We start from the raw sequence: 15185 nt of genomic DNA, 5'->3' as shown, positions 1-15185 counted from the left end.
AACAGTAGAAAAAGGTGATTAGTTATTATGATGTAATGTGCTTACTGGTACTGTATTAAACATTCTCTGTGCTGTTTTACTGTCTGAATTGTTGCTTACCTTGCCTATCAGTGATGAGGACATAACAGCAGCTGGAGAGATGAGAGAGAAGGGATATCATCCTGAGAGACTTTGCAGCTACTAAGCAAAACACTGATGCAAAAAATCACTAAACCGTGTTTACATAGTATCTTAATTAATTAATGTAGCACATCTCTTATCATCCCTTTCAAGTCTACATCCAGATGCAAAAAAAAAAAACTGATCTGAAATTAACATGTTTACACAATTAAACGTACAGCAGGCCTGCAGCCAATTTACACTAAACTGTTCTAGTATATTTAACCCTTTGAACCTCTAAACCCGCTGGTGGGTTTAAAAGACATGTTATCTTTAATATCTTTACTTATATAGCGCCAATTACAATTCAGATTGTCTCAAGATGCTTTACAGAACCCCTGAACCCTCAGAGCAAGCCCTAAGGTGACAGTGGCAAGAAAAAACTCCCCTCTAATGGAAAGAAGCCTTGAGCAGAACCCAGCTCTTTATATGGAGGGACCCATCTGCTGCTGGACAGCCGGGTTGAGAGGGACAGAAGAGGTAGAGGGGGGCTTGGGGGACAAGGAAACATATAGCACACACTGGCAAGCATGCATAATAAGAGTAACATAGATGACACATACAAAGTGATGCATAATGAATACAGAATGACTGGGGATACACAGAACAAGCCAACACTGAAACTGCTTCATATGTTTGCTGTTATGGTGTAATGGTATCTACTGCATAGATAGCTAGTAAGTAAGATGCACACAGTGTGTAGATGAACATATCAAGTATAGTAAGGAGTGGATTAGTGGAAATGTGCAGCTGGAAACAGCAGGTTGGAGGAAGGTCAGCAGCAGCATCCCACAGTGGACATGATGGAGACTAGGCCAGTTGGTGGGACAGCAAACACAGATCAGAAGCATCCAGCTCTGGGACCAGGGACACAAAGTGAACACAATGCAGCAATAGTATATAATAAATAAATCACAATTACACCATTTATCCAAGCCAGACACTGTAAGAACAGACAGAAATGCCAGATTTCTAACTTTCAAACAGTCTTTGGACAAATCATGTGTGAGAAGCAGTTTAATATATGTCATCAAAATCCCTTTGATCTCAATGTCAAATTTAAAAAATGTGTTAAAAACAAACAGTTGGCTTTAACTAGATTCTTTAAAAATAAAAATAAAAATGGTGCTTCTCTGACTTGGTCTTCTCTGCTCAGCTGCAACCAACAGTCTCATAGCAAAAAAATATGGGACTTTGCTGATGAACTGGACTGAACTGCAGACTGTTTACGCAGAGCAGAGAGGGGAAAGCATGATGTCAAATTTAAAATGTAAATAGTAAAATATTTCTGTAGCTATGAAGCCACCATTTTTCCAGTATTGATAACACCTGTGGGCACTTGGATAAATATTGTACATGTTCAGTTCAGTCTTCATTTCTTCTTATTTTTTGATCATATGACATAGTGGTGTCACACTGTACAATGGACATTTCTGAGTTCTCTCTACTTCTAGCTGTGGTTGTGCTGTTTCCACAGAAGTGCTTGGGATTCAAAGGGTTAATGCAGATGAAAATAACTCCCAACATAGATGAGGATTTCCTTTCAGTATCAGCTTAAGATTTCTAGTTCAATGTGCTTTATTAGCTTCTCCGAACAGAGCATCAGAACAACTACAGACCATCTTTACACCTGAAGAGGGGCCTTCAAGCCTACACCACACCACATTTACCATGAAAGCAGCATTTAACTTCTAACATGTTCTATAATATTAAAAGCTGGAAACTGTGGAAATGCAGTCGGTTAAAATGTCTAATACAGTAACACCAGTAACACTGCAGAAACACACGTCATGGGAACATTTATTCAGATTTAGTATTTCCTGACAGCTATTGAACACACCACCAGGGAATGAGGTCGACTCCTCCCATGACCCCACCCATGATTTAAAGCACCTGTGCCATCATGGCTCCCTTCTGCCTTGTCTGTCTGATGGTTGCTACATGGGCTCCTCTATGATTCAAAGGTAGGTGACAGAGTGGGGGTTGATTAAAGGGTTTTGGCTGTTTTAAGAGTTTGTTCATTCATATGCATATATTGATTCATTTGCATTTGTTTGACAGTCTCCAGTTTGCTTCATGATGGTGTCTGTTTGGCTTGTGGTGGCTTGTGATGCCAGGTTTGTGTTACTTTGTGTAATGTGGATGCTGCTCGCTGCTATCAAGTCTGTGTAACTAAGACACAGTCATACCAAAGTTTTTATCACCTGCTGTTTTGCCTTTGTTCGTCATAGCTTTGCCATCTTACCCTTTGTCTTGTTTTGTTTTGTTTTGTTTTGTTTTGTTTTTAAATTGAGCCAACAGTTTTTCCCTACATTGGTGTTGGTGCAGAACTGTAGTGGAGCTGGTTGCTGGCTGGTGATGGTTAGACAGTCTGGTGTGGTTTTTGCTTGCACTGGTTTGTAGCGGTCGCAAATTTCTGTCAGTTCTGTTATGTTTTCAGGCATAAACACTTGAAGAACGCACTACACAGAGGAGTTACTTTTCTCGTCTTTAATGTGGGCGCGCATTTTCACAACAACACTTCAACACTTTCCGTCACTTTACAACTGCTTACTTCTTCTTCAGTTCCTTACTAATGACAATGCCCCACTGCCACCTAGTGGACAGGTAGTATGAACTCTCAGGACACAACATTTCCCCCTTTCTTAAAAGTGTTACTTCTACACCAATCAAATGGGGGAATTGCAAAACATTTTAAAACACTATTGTCTGTAGTAGTAGTCTGAACGTTACTTCACCAACAACAATTTTCGGTACACATTTCCCTTTATATAATACTGCAACATAACTGCATAGGTCTTCTTATAATCTGTCTAAAAAAAACTAATGCAGCCAATTATAAATCCTTGTGTTCTCAAGTGACAAAGTCGTCGAGTCACTCAGGTGCAGGTAAAAATAGTCCTCATGAAGTGAATTACTGTAGCCGTGGTGCATTGTGGAGCAAAACACACTTCTGGCCATTTTGAAAAATAGTCCACCATAGTAATGGCAAACTTGCAGTCAGCCGGACCAATCTTGAATGGGCCAACAATGTCCAGTGCCAGCTTCTGCATCAGGCAAAGGAACAGGTGTCAATGGTGCAGGATTTGTTTTTGCGGTCTTGTCATTCAGCTGGTAAGGAACACATGTGGCGATGACTGATTGTACCAGCACATCCATCTTAGGCCACCAGTACAAATCTCTGAGTCGCTGTTTGGTACTGTTGAAGGACGGCCAGTTGTCCCCAACTTATGATCAATGTCTAAACTATCACTCAATGTACTAACACTTATAAGTCATTGCTAGGTTCTTGCTGTGAAATAATCTACACACGTGGACAAAATTGTTGGTACCCCTCAGTTAAAGAAGGAAAAACCCACAATTCTCACTGAAATCACTTGAAACTCACAAAAGTAACAATCAATAAAAATTTATTGAAAATTAAATAATCAAAAACAGCCATTACTTTTGAATTGTTGATTAACATAATTATTTAAAAAAACAAACTAATGAAACAGGCCTGGACAAAAATGATGGTACCTCTATAAAAGCTTGAAAACTATTTGACCAGAGTGACATGATTAACTCAGGTGTGTCATTTAATTGACATCACAGGTGTTTCCAAACTCATAATCAGTCAGTCTGCCTATTTAAAGGGAGACAAGTAGTCACCCTGCTGTTTGGTGAAAAGGTGTGTACCACACTGAACATGGACAACAGAAAGCGAAGGAGAGAATTGTCCCAGGACATCCGAAAAAAAATTATAGACAAACATCTTAAAGGTAAAGGCTATAAGACCATCTCTAAACAGCTTGAAGTTCCTGTGACAACAGTGGCTCATATTATTCAGAAGTTCAAGACCCACGGGAAAGTAGCCAACCTCCCTGGACGTGGTCGCAAGAGGAAAATTGATGACAAATTGAAGAGACGGATCGTTGGAATTGTATCCAAAGAGCCCAGAGCAACCTCCAAAGAAATTAAAGGTGAACTCCAAGGCCAAGGTACATCAGTGTCAGATCGCACCATTCGTCGTTGTTTGAGCCAAAGTGGACTTCATGGGAGACGACCAAGGAGGACACCACTGCTGAAAAAAACTCATAAAAAAGCCAGACTGGAATTTGCAAAAATGCATGTTGACAAGCCACAAAGCTTCTGGGAGAATGTCCTTTGGACAGATGAGACCAAACTGGAGCTTTTTGGTAAGGCACATCAACTCTATGTTCATAGACTCAAAAACCAAGCATACGAAGAAAAGAACACTGTTCCTACGGTGAAACATGGAGGAGGCTCAGTAATGTTTTGGGGCTGCTTTGCTGCATCTGGCACAGGGTGTCTTGAAAGTGTGCAAGGTACGATGAAATCTGAAGACTATCAAGGCATTCTGGAGAGAAATGTGCTGCCTAGTGTCAGAAAGCTTGGTCTCAGTCGCAGGTCATGGGTCTTCCAACAGGACAACGATCCAAAACACACAGCCAAAAACACCCAAGAATGGCTGAGAGAAAAGCGTTGGACTATTCTAAAGTGGCCTTCTATGAGCCCAGATCTGAATCCCATTGAACATATGTGGAAGGAGCTGAAACATGCCATTTGGAGAAGACACCCATCAAACCTGAGACAACTGGAGCTGTTTGCTCATGAGGAGTGGGCCAAAATACCTGTTGACAGCTGCAGAACGCTCATTGACAAATACAGAAATCGTTTAATTGCAGTGATTGCCTCAAAAGGTTGTGCAACAAAATAGTAAGTTATGGGTACCATCATTTTTGTCCAGCCCTATTTCATTAGTTTGTTTTTTTAAATAATTATGTTAATCAACAATTCAAAAGTGATGGCTGATTTTGATTATTTAATTTTCAATAAATTTTTATTTATTGTTACTTTTGTGAGTTTCAAGTGATTTCAGTGAGAATTGTGGGTTTTTCCTTCTTTAACTGAGGGGTACCAACAATTTTGTCCACGTGTGTGTATATATATATATATATATATATATGTGTGTGTGTATATGTATAGTTGTTTCTGTCTCTTTGAATTACCAATTTGTTTACTTACCTGCTGGAATTCTATTTGTCTCTGTGATCAAGCGGCTCAGGCGGTGGAAAAACAGCGGTACAAAAGCAGGCGGAGGCAACATTTGAGTGGTCCACTTCTTTTTCTTTTTTTTCTTTATTTGCCAAAACGTGCAAAAACACAAAGAAATCAAAGTGCAAGTGCCAAAAGTGCAAATGCCTTAAGGTGCCTTGGAGGTCAGGAGCAGTGGCTTCTCCAGCAGTAGTGTTGTGACGTTCACGAACGAACTGGTTCTTTTGAACGGCTCGTTAACATGAACGATGGGAACCGAGTCGCAGCTGGGAACGGTTCTTTTTTCCCCCCAGTTACATGGGGAGGAGCGCAGTCCAGCTGCCCGGTGCTCATTAGATATGCAAATAGCGTCACGCCACGTTGTGCATGCTGCCTTCACCTGAGTGCGCCAGTAAAAAAATAAAACAACAACACAGAAACAGTGAACGCCCCCTGCCTTGGAGAGCAGCAGCAGCAGCCAGCGGTCTAAATGAGGAGGAGGAGAGTCCATGGGCGTAACGGACGCGGGGTACGCGTGGAACATGTGCCCCGCACTTTCCACATCTGTCCCCTCTGTCCCCCGCACTTTTTTCAGCCGTTACAACAGCTAAATCCGTTATTAGCATCCAGTAACGTGTTTTCCCGAGCCGTCTTTGAATGCACCATGAGCGCATGCTAACGCAGGTGTTCCACAGGAGACGTGCTGCTGTGCTGAGCAGTGCTGAACATGTGTCTGGAGTAATGTTTAGCAAACCAGCCAGAGCTAGCAAGAAGCAAAAAACTTTACACAGTTCTTTCCAAACAAACTGTAAGTTGTGTGACCTTGTTGGATGCAAACAATGTTAGACTTGTTAGCTAAATGATGACAAGGTAAAACGTGGCAATATATCAATATGTTAAGCTAGTTAACAATAATTTAAATGTTGTTGCCTCTGTTACATTACTGCTAATTAGTTTATTCTTGGAATAAACCCAGTCCTCTTTCATTTCTGGGCAGAAGATGTGCTCACAATTGCTCTCCATGTATTTAAGTCTTTTGGTCCCAAAAAAGGAGAGTCAGGGAGGAGAAAAAAGAATAGGCTATCTATGGTATAAATTTACAACTATTTTTTACTCCTTCTCTTTCTAATTCTATCTCAGAATTTTGATTTTCAGATTTTTTAATGATTATTTCCATAACAAAGAGCAGAGTCAGGCAGGAGATGGACCAGAGGCGGCGGCCAGCAGTAATGTTGACCATGCAGGGTCTGCAGAGGTGAAAAAAAATATATGTGGCTGAGAAAAAAATATGTATCTATGGGTTAAAGTGATTTTGAGGTTAAATTCTACTGCAATTTTTACTCTTCCTAATGCTATTTCAGAATTTTTCTTACCACATTTTTTTTTTATGTTTATTGCCATAACAGAAAGAGCAGAGTCAGGAAGGAGATGGATCAGAGGCCAGCAGCAGGGACAAGGATGTAGGGTCTTTACAGGTAAGGAGAGATTATAACTTCCTGAAAATAAGATATCTATTGCAGGGAGAAACCAGGCAGTACTGATCATTTCATGTTCAGTGTTTGGCACCTTTGGCTACTCGTCCAGTAGATGTTCAAGGGACATTGTTGTCAACTCAACTAGAGTTTGGCCACTAAAACTTTAGATTTTATAGTTTAAAGTTTTATACTTTATAGTTTAAAGAACTAGCCTAGTTGGTCCCCTGGTATTGTACTGTGGCTGTTAGGGATTATGTGGTTCTTTAGCCACTAAGGACGGTGCAATTAAATGTAAGAGAATGATAAATCGCTCTGAAAAATTAGTCCCCCTCACTTCTGAGATGGTGGTTACGCCCATGGGAGAGTCAGTCTGTCGTTGTTGACAAAATGAGCCAATTAAGGAAACGAAGCAGCATTTGGATGCACTTTTCTCTCGTAGCAGACAGTAAGGGTAAATGCAGTATTTGTCAAAAAAAATATTTCTAAGTCAGGCTCCACAAATAATTTGCACAGACACCTGAAAACTCAACATTCAACAGTAAAAGTGGCAGACTTTAAAATCTAATCCACACGTGTCAAATAAGGTTATAATCAATATTTCAGAAGAATTCAAACTCATATTGGTGGGATATCTAAACTCATTCCTCCCAGTGATTATTTCCAAGATTAAATGAGTTAAGGCCAGACTGGCTTTTTAAAATTTAATAAATATAAAAATGAGCCAAATGAGCCAGTTTTTTGAACGGCTCTTCGAAAGGAACTGCTCACCAAGATCCAGCTCCCCTCAAAGAGCCATAAATCCCATCTCTATCCAGCAGCCGAACCCGAATGAGGGGAAAAAGCCGCCTCTATGACTGGCCTGCTTAACAGGATAAAACCACTAAAACTCCGCAGGTGGATCGTCTTAACCTTAGCTGTTAGAACTAAGTTAAAAACCCTCCAACATAAACCATACCCCAAAATAAGTAAACAAAAAATAACTAACGCAAACTAACCCAACTAAAACCACCAAACTTAATTGAACAACAAAATATAAAGTTAAAACTATTGCAGCCACCCCTTCCATGTCCCTCCCCTTGGTCCAGCCCGGAACAGTCTTTTGGGGCGTCTGGCTCCCCGGGGACTCTTTTGGCCAGACGCACCTGGACACGAGGAAACGGTAGGTTAAACTGCACAGACCACTCACACACACCCACTCCCTCCACGACACTCAATACACTCACCGCATGCACACCACACTAAGAGAATAACCAATTTAAAACTATCACACAATATTGCACATTCCCAATCTCAATGTCATGTTGCCTCCGCAGACCCGGCCGCTGCCATCACCGGAGGTGACGCCACCGGACCAGACCCGTGGGCAACCTCAATAAAAAATGTTTGTTTAATAAAATATTTAAAACTGACAATCGTGTGCAAATTATTTATGTACCAATTAGCTTTCTCAAAAGTGCTGGGTGCATTAAAACACTAAGTGAATATAAATATATATATATATATATATAAGTGTCGTGTGTAAGGTGCAAACATATGTGACGGACGGCCCTGTTCGTCACAGTCTCTTGTGGAACCCTTTTTCTTACTTTGTGTCTTTCTTCGGTGTGCTCTCCATGCTTTTATTACCTTTTGGGTTTCTGGTTTACCTTTGCTTTCTTTTAGACTTTTTTTTTTAGAACCTTCTAGTTTTGCTTCAGTATTTAAAGCTTGCTTTTGTTTGTGTAACATCCCCACTCTGGGCCCGCTTCTGCAATTTTACATAACCCTACTGTATAATATGGCTTTCATCATAACAAACAAAAACAAATCAGGAAGTAACATGCTAAACTGGCATCTCATCACAAAACCTTGAATCTGGAATGAGTGGTGGTTTTGGCCATTTTGGGGCAACTGAAACTAATTCTGAACACAATGACATTCATTATGATAGGTAGTGTCTACAGATAAGGACCCGTACCCGTAGCCTGTGGCCTACGGATACGGCACTTTCCATTTGCCAGACAGATACAGACCCATACGCGAGTCTCACGAGTCAAGAAGCTGCTAACCACTGCAAACTGTTGAAAGGTAAGCAAAGGTTCGGGTTAGGGTTAGGTTTAGGGTCCGTACCTGTAGTACCGATGCTACGGGTCCGTACCGCTAGCGTCTACCGGGAGTCACGTGACCAGATCTCGCGTATCTGATTGGCAAATGGAAAGTGTCGTATCCGTAGGCCACAGGCTACGGGTACGGGTCCGTACCTCTAGCAACAACCATTATGATTAGCTAACATGGAGAGATTGTTGGCAAACGTTACATATTTACACATCCAGTTACTAATGGAGCAACTTTATCATTCACCTGGAATCGCCTTTGTGATCACTTGGCATAAAGTACAAATCTACTATTTACTCTTTTTTTTTTTTTTTTGCTCAGTTTTTGGTCTCCACCACTTTCTGGATGTCGTTTTAGCCAGTAAATTGTCTGCAACATTCATGAACTGTGTCTGTCTGCTGTGTGGTGATGAGCAGGTATGCAGTTGTTGCTGAGTTATTTTGCTAAAACATCTGTCAGATCAACTAAAAACTCAAATTTTCACTTCCAGTATACTAAGCTGATAGTAGCCAGTTGATAATTGATCAGTGTATGAGAACCCTTTGAGGCTGTTTTCACATTATCATAAAAATATAAGTTCCAAAGAAGAAAAGTTCAGTATAAAGCACTGAGGTGGTCTGCAGCTGTACTATTTCCAAGTTCTGACATCAAAACAAAGTGAAAAGACACAGTTCTCCTCATCTCACTTTATCCCTTCACTGATGTTTTCAGCTCCCAGGTGTGAGTGTGTGAGTGTGTGTGTAGGTCTTATTATCCTTAAAGCCTCTCCTGCAGGCTGCAAATGAAAATGTAGCCGGAGTAAACTTGTGTGCTTGATGGTCTGCAGTGCCACACAGAGCATCTCTCAGCTGGAGACAGTTCATCTCAACAGTTTCTTTTAATACATTTCATTAACACCTTGTCTCCAGTCACCTCCAGCTGGCTGAAAAACACACACTCTCTTAAACACACACACACGAACTGTCAGTCCTCTCTCCCACTCGTTCTCTGCCTTTTACGCACACATATTGACTTTTATCACACAATACACACTTCCTAAGTCCTGCAGTACTTCTTCAGTCCTGCGAAAGCCGTTGTGTCTCACTGCGGCTAATTACCGCCCTGCAGCCCCTCCCTTCAAGTTTATCACCAATTACTGGTCCTCAAAAAGAAGAGGAAGGAAAAAAATGAGAAAAAGGTCCTTCTCCTCATCCCCATGGCAACCGCTCTCCTCTCCTTCTTTTCCGCACAATCAATCAGACGACGATGGTCTGGCTGTCCTGCCCCAGCATGGCTAAAGGGGAGAGGTTCAGCAACCAAATATCCCTTTCAGAGGTTCGACATAGAGGCTATTTTTGGTCATTTTGCCTCACGGTGTCGGCCTGTCATTCATCTTTCCTGTGCTCGTTGACTTTCTACTCGTTCCTTGGTCACCTCTAACCGACAAAACATATTTTAGAAGACCAAAAACAAGTATGAGATTTTTAAAAAAATACTAAAGAGTTTATGGAAAAAAGTGCAGATATCCTTGTCTTTTGCTAACCATGCATGAATATTCAGCAATGCTTCACTTATTCTGAGTGTGTACTCATGTTCTGACTGTTGAATGCTGCACTATTAACTATTTAAAGATGTACTTTTAATTCTGTGAGGGGGCAGTCTGATTCTATTTCTTGCCAAGTGTCAAATGGGAAGTTTGGAAGTTCTCAAGTTGCAGCTAGCAGCTATTTAGCTTAGCAAAGAGATAGAAACAGCCTCCTTGGGCTGGAGGGGACAGCTCCCTCCTTTTGGTGGAGGTTTTCATGCATGCCAGACCCACCACACCGGCACCTACCAAAACTCAATAGAGTGTGTTCCTCCGGTTGCTGAGTCAGTGGAGGTTGCTGGGTTAGTGTCTGTGGATCTCACTCTGCTCTATCTATCCTTCTTGTGGCCTCCTGACATCTTCATGATTGATCCAGTTGGGACTTTGTCATATTAGGTGTTTGTGAAGGGTTTTAGATTTGTAAATGGTTTTAAGGTGTGAATTAAAGAGTACAAACAAATAAAATGCACCTTTTCTCTTAGAACACTGTCTATGCCTCACCTTTCTGTCTGTCCTGTGTTTGTTTGTTTCACTTGGGTGTGCACAGCCCTCAATGGCATAATGTAGAAAACAGCTTGAAATAAACATGATAGGTTAATTTGCCATGAGGGCCGGTGATGGTCAGTCACAAAGAAGAAAAAAAATTGCACATGAAGCTTAAGCAGTGGCACCATGAGTGGTTGGTGTCATTTTTGAGCGGACTTGCAGACAAAAAAAAAAAAAAAAAAGAGAAACAGCAAGAATGACTCTGTTTGACAAAATGGGGCATTAACCATTAATTAGCATATTTTTTCTTGCATTTTTCAATGCCATGCCGTAGGTACTGGCAATAACTGTCACGAGTCTGTGTGACACTGTGCAATCAGCATCAAGACCTGTGTAATTTGTGATCACTCAGTCACAGGTGCACATTTGCGATTTCAGTGGGGATCTCAAATTGAAGAAGAGGCAAACATCATACTCTGTGTCAGTCAGTGGGCCGAGATTAGCCAGACTCTTTGCTGAGGATTGTTGCTGCTGACGAGAGTTGGGTCAGCGGATCTAACCCTGAAACCAAATAGCAGCCTTTAGAGGAAGAGTCTGCAGTCTCGGAGAACGAAAAGTTGCATTGGTTTAAGTTTTCTTTGACATTCACAGACTTGTGCACAGTGAATCCATCATACAGGGTCTGACTGTCACGAATTGTCGGATAGGCTCAGGTGCAGGGAATGAACAGGCCGACTTGAAGGCAACACTAGGACTTTATTTACAAAAGGTAAAAACTACAAAACAAAAGGAACTACAAGCAGAACGGAAAGCGGAAGCTCTAGGCTTGAAAACGGTAGCGCTTGCTAGCGGCTGGGCGGTAAGTACAAAAACAATAACAACCATAAATTGACAACTACACTATATTACTCAGTTCTGTTTTCCATACTGACTTCAAGAACTAAGCCAAACCAAATTCTACAATAATCTCTGTGAACTATGACTACTCAATACGGCTGCTCCTACGAGAGCGATACTACAAATTACTTAGTCTACAACAATCTCTAAACAGTCAAAATACGATTTTCAAACTACTACTTAAAGGCGGATGTGCTCCAGACGGGTTCACAGCAGCACTGAAAACAGACGAGAGTGGCATGCTGGCTGCCAGGTGGAGGATGGCGTGAGGAGTTCCAGGTAGGTGGTCACTGCAACAGTTAATCCAGAGCTCTGGTCACGATCCAGCACAGAAGAGTGGATGATGTCTCCCTTTATGCAGCATGGTTCGCAGGTGCTCCACCTGTCGCTGATCCTGCTGATGAGGCAGATGAGGATCACCTGCTGCCCTGCTGCAGGAAACACCAAATAAGGACATGAGAGGAGAGAGCACTATCTAGGCCTTGCTGCAGCCAGCCTGACACTGACCATCAATGCCAAGTTCTGTTGTAACATCTTGACGTGTTTAAAGGAGAATATTCAGTGAACACAAACAGAACTATAGTAGTGTATGCTGCAGATATTGCTTGCCAAGTTTACATAACAGGACTTTCAGGGAGTGTTGCAAATGTTACAGGAGCACTAGGAGCACTGTCTCCAAATCAAACAGGATTTTTGCTTTTTGTAGGTGCAGCGTCTGAACTTGAAGTCATTTGAGTTTGGCCATTTGTAGTTGTACTAGCTGTCAGTCGTTCTTGTTCCCTGTATTTCCAGCTTTCCAGCTAAAGTATTTATTCCTTTAGATTTACTATGTCACTCAGGTACAAGCTAATTTGGACAAGTGACGGCCACAGGTATAAAATTTAAATGCCACTTCCCATGATGCTCATCTCATAGCTGACTTGGTCTTTCTTCACCTCCACCTGCTTGTATGGATTTTTCATTCTCCTCCCAGTCCCCACATCCCTGCTGTCTTTCTTTGACTTTATCTTTCAGTCTGGCCATTTCTCACCAGCAGCAGACACAGAGAAATTGGAGAACATTTCGTGTCTGACACCCTGCTTATCTCACAGATACAATCACCATGGAGAGTCTCAGGAGGAGGAGGAGGTAGTGGAGGGAAGAGGAGACAGAATTAAAGAGAGGAGGAGGAGAACAGCAAGGAGGTGCAAAGAAGATAATAGATGGTGCATCAGGGAAAGGAAGATGGGACCCATGTAAAAGAAAACAGAGATATGCTAGAAGAAATGATTAAAATGGGGGTTCAAAGGAGGAGAAAGAGAAAATAGTGGAGGGGAAGAAAAGAAGAACGATGGGGGAGAGAGTAATGAGGGGGAAAGTGAGAGATGATGAATGTGAAGAGAGAAAAAAAGGGATGAAAATGACAGATGAGGAGGAGGAAAGAGGCGAGTTGAAGCAAAATACCCCATGTATTAAGATTTTGTCATCTTATAATCACTGCTCTTATGTTTCAAAAGATGCAAAACACCCTGACAATCAAGAAACCCTCTGAGCCGAAATGCATGAAGGAGGGGAAGGGAGCAGAGGAAGAGGAAGGGGAGTGGTGAGGAGGATGGAAGGAGGAAGGGAGGTCCTGGGAGACGAGTGCTAATGGTAGATTAGTCACTCTGAGGATGCTGTGGGGTAAAGCGCCACCAGCCACTGAGTGTGTTTGGATTTATGAGTGAGGCTGAGACCGGATGCGCACAAGCCGGTAGACTGAGGAATTTGCCCCTTTATCGCTGTACAGTTTAATTAAACCTGATTGACTCAACACACACATGCACACGCACACACACACACACACACACACACACACACACACACACACACACACACACACACACACACACACACACACACACACGTTTGTACTTCTATCTTAGTGAGGACATCCATAAGCGTAATGCATTTCCTAGAGCCTTACCCTAACCTTAACCATCACAACTGATTGCCTAAACTTAATCCTTACCCTAACCCTAACCAAACCTCAATTCATACCTGTTCTCTAAAAGCAAGTGTTCACCCTCAAACATGGTTGTTTCAAAGTGAGGACCGGCCAAAATGTCCTCACTTTGTAAAAATGTCCTCACTTTGATATTTAAATGCAGAAAATGGTACTCACCATGTAGCAAGTACAAGAACACACACACACACACACACACACACACACACACACACACACGCACACGCACACACTCCGCTTGAAGGCAGGTGATGTCACTGCATTATATTAAAGAAGCAGCTGTAGCAGTGGTGGCGTCATCTGTATGCCAGCAAACGCACTTCTCTCCAGCCGACAGTGGCAAAATAAAACTAATCTCCTGAAATATTTTTGACAGAGTCTATCTTTTTTTCTCATCTCTTTTATCTCCTTTCAGGTTTTCCTCTTTTTCTGCTCCCTTGGGCGCACAGACGACACATTACAGCGGTGTGTTTGCCTCTTTCACTGACGTCTTAATCCCCTCTCAGGTCTTTGCCGGCACAGGGCAGCGACTCTCATTACAAACTCATGTTGTGTGCAGAAACTAAGAGCTCAATTTTAGAATCGAGTCAAGGTCTCACAGTTTTCCAAAGATGTTTCTCAAATCATGCTGAATTTTTGGAGGAATGTGTACAAATGGCATTTAAAACATTTCCATCTAATCTAGTGGTGCAGCCATAGAAAACATGATGACCTCTAGCCTTTATTGAAACATATATCACATTACATTCTTGTATAAACCAATATGGTTACAAATGTTAACACCAAAATGTTCCTCAAACTCCCAAAAACAGCCCATACTTTAGTTAATCTTATGACGTTTTGGATAGTTTAACTTAAAGGGGAACTTCAGTTTTTTTCAACCTGGGGTCTGTTTTCATATGTCATTTCATACATGTGAGTGATGGAGAAATGAATTTTCGACATAGCTCCAGTATTTAGCCAGGCAGGCAACTTAGCAGCTCAGCTAGCAGCTCAGCTAGCGAAAAGTATGGGGCAACTTGCCCCCCCCCGCGTCAAAGTGCGCCCTAACGTGCTTTTTTTCCCCACACTGACCGGCTCAGATAGTCTCAACGAGTGTCCCACAACATACTAGAGATGAGAAGTCAACGAAAACCTCCACATTACCTGGCGATCGCTCTTTGTTGTGGTCTGTATCCAAATCTCAGGACACCAGAAAGCAAATCTCGTTCCGCAATCGCGCGATAGCTGTTTGGCACGAGCTTTGACGTGGGGGGGCAAGTTGCCCCATTCTTTTCGCTAGCTGAGCTGCTAGCTGAGCTGCTAAGCTGCCTGCCTGGCTAAATACTGGAGCTATGTCGAAAATTCATTTCTCCATCACTCACATGTATGAAATGACATATGAAAACAGACCCCAGGTTGATAAAAACCGAAGTTCCCCTTTAAGAAGTCGGTTGAAGCAAACATGAAATGTAATTTTTTACAAGTTGTAAAGAAACACAGGGTTTTC

The sequence above is a fragment of the Acanthochromis polyacanthus genome, chromosome 13 (assembly GCF_021347895.1).
Source record: "Acanthochromis polyacanthus isolate Apoly-LR-REF ecotype Palm Island chromosome 13, KAUST_Apoly_ChrSc, whole genome shotgun sequence".
Lineage (NCBI taxonomy): Eukaryota > Metazoa > Chordata > Actinopteri > Pomacentridae > Acanthochromis > Acanthochromis polyacanthus.
This window is presented reverse-complemented; position numbering follows the sequence as displayed.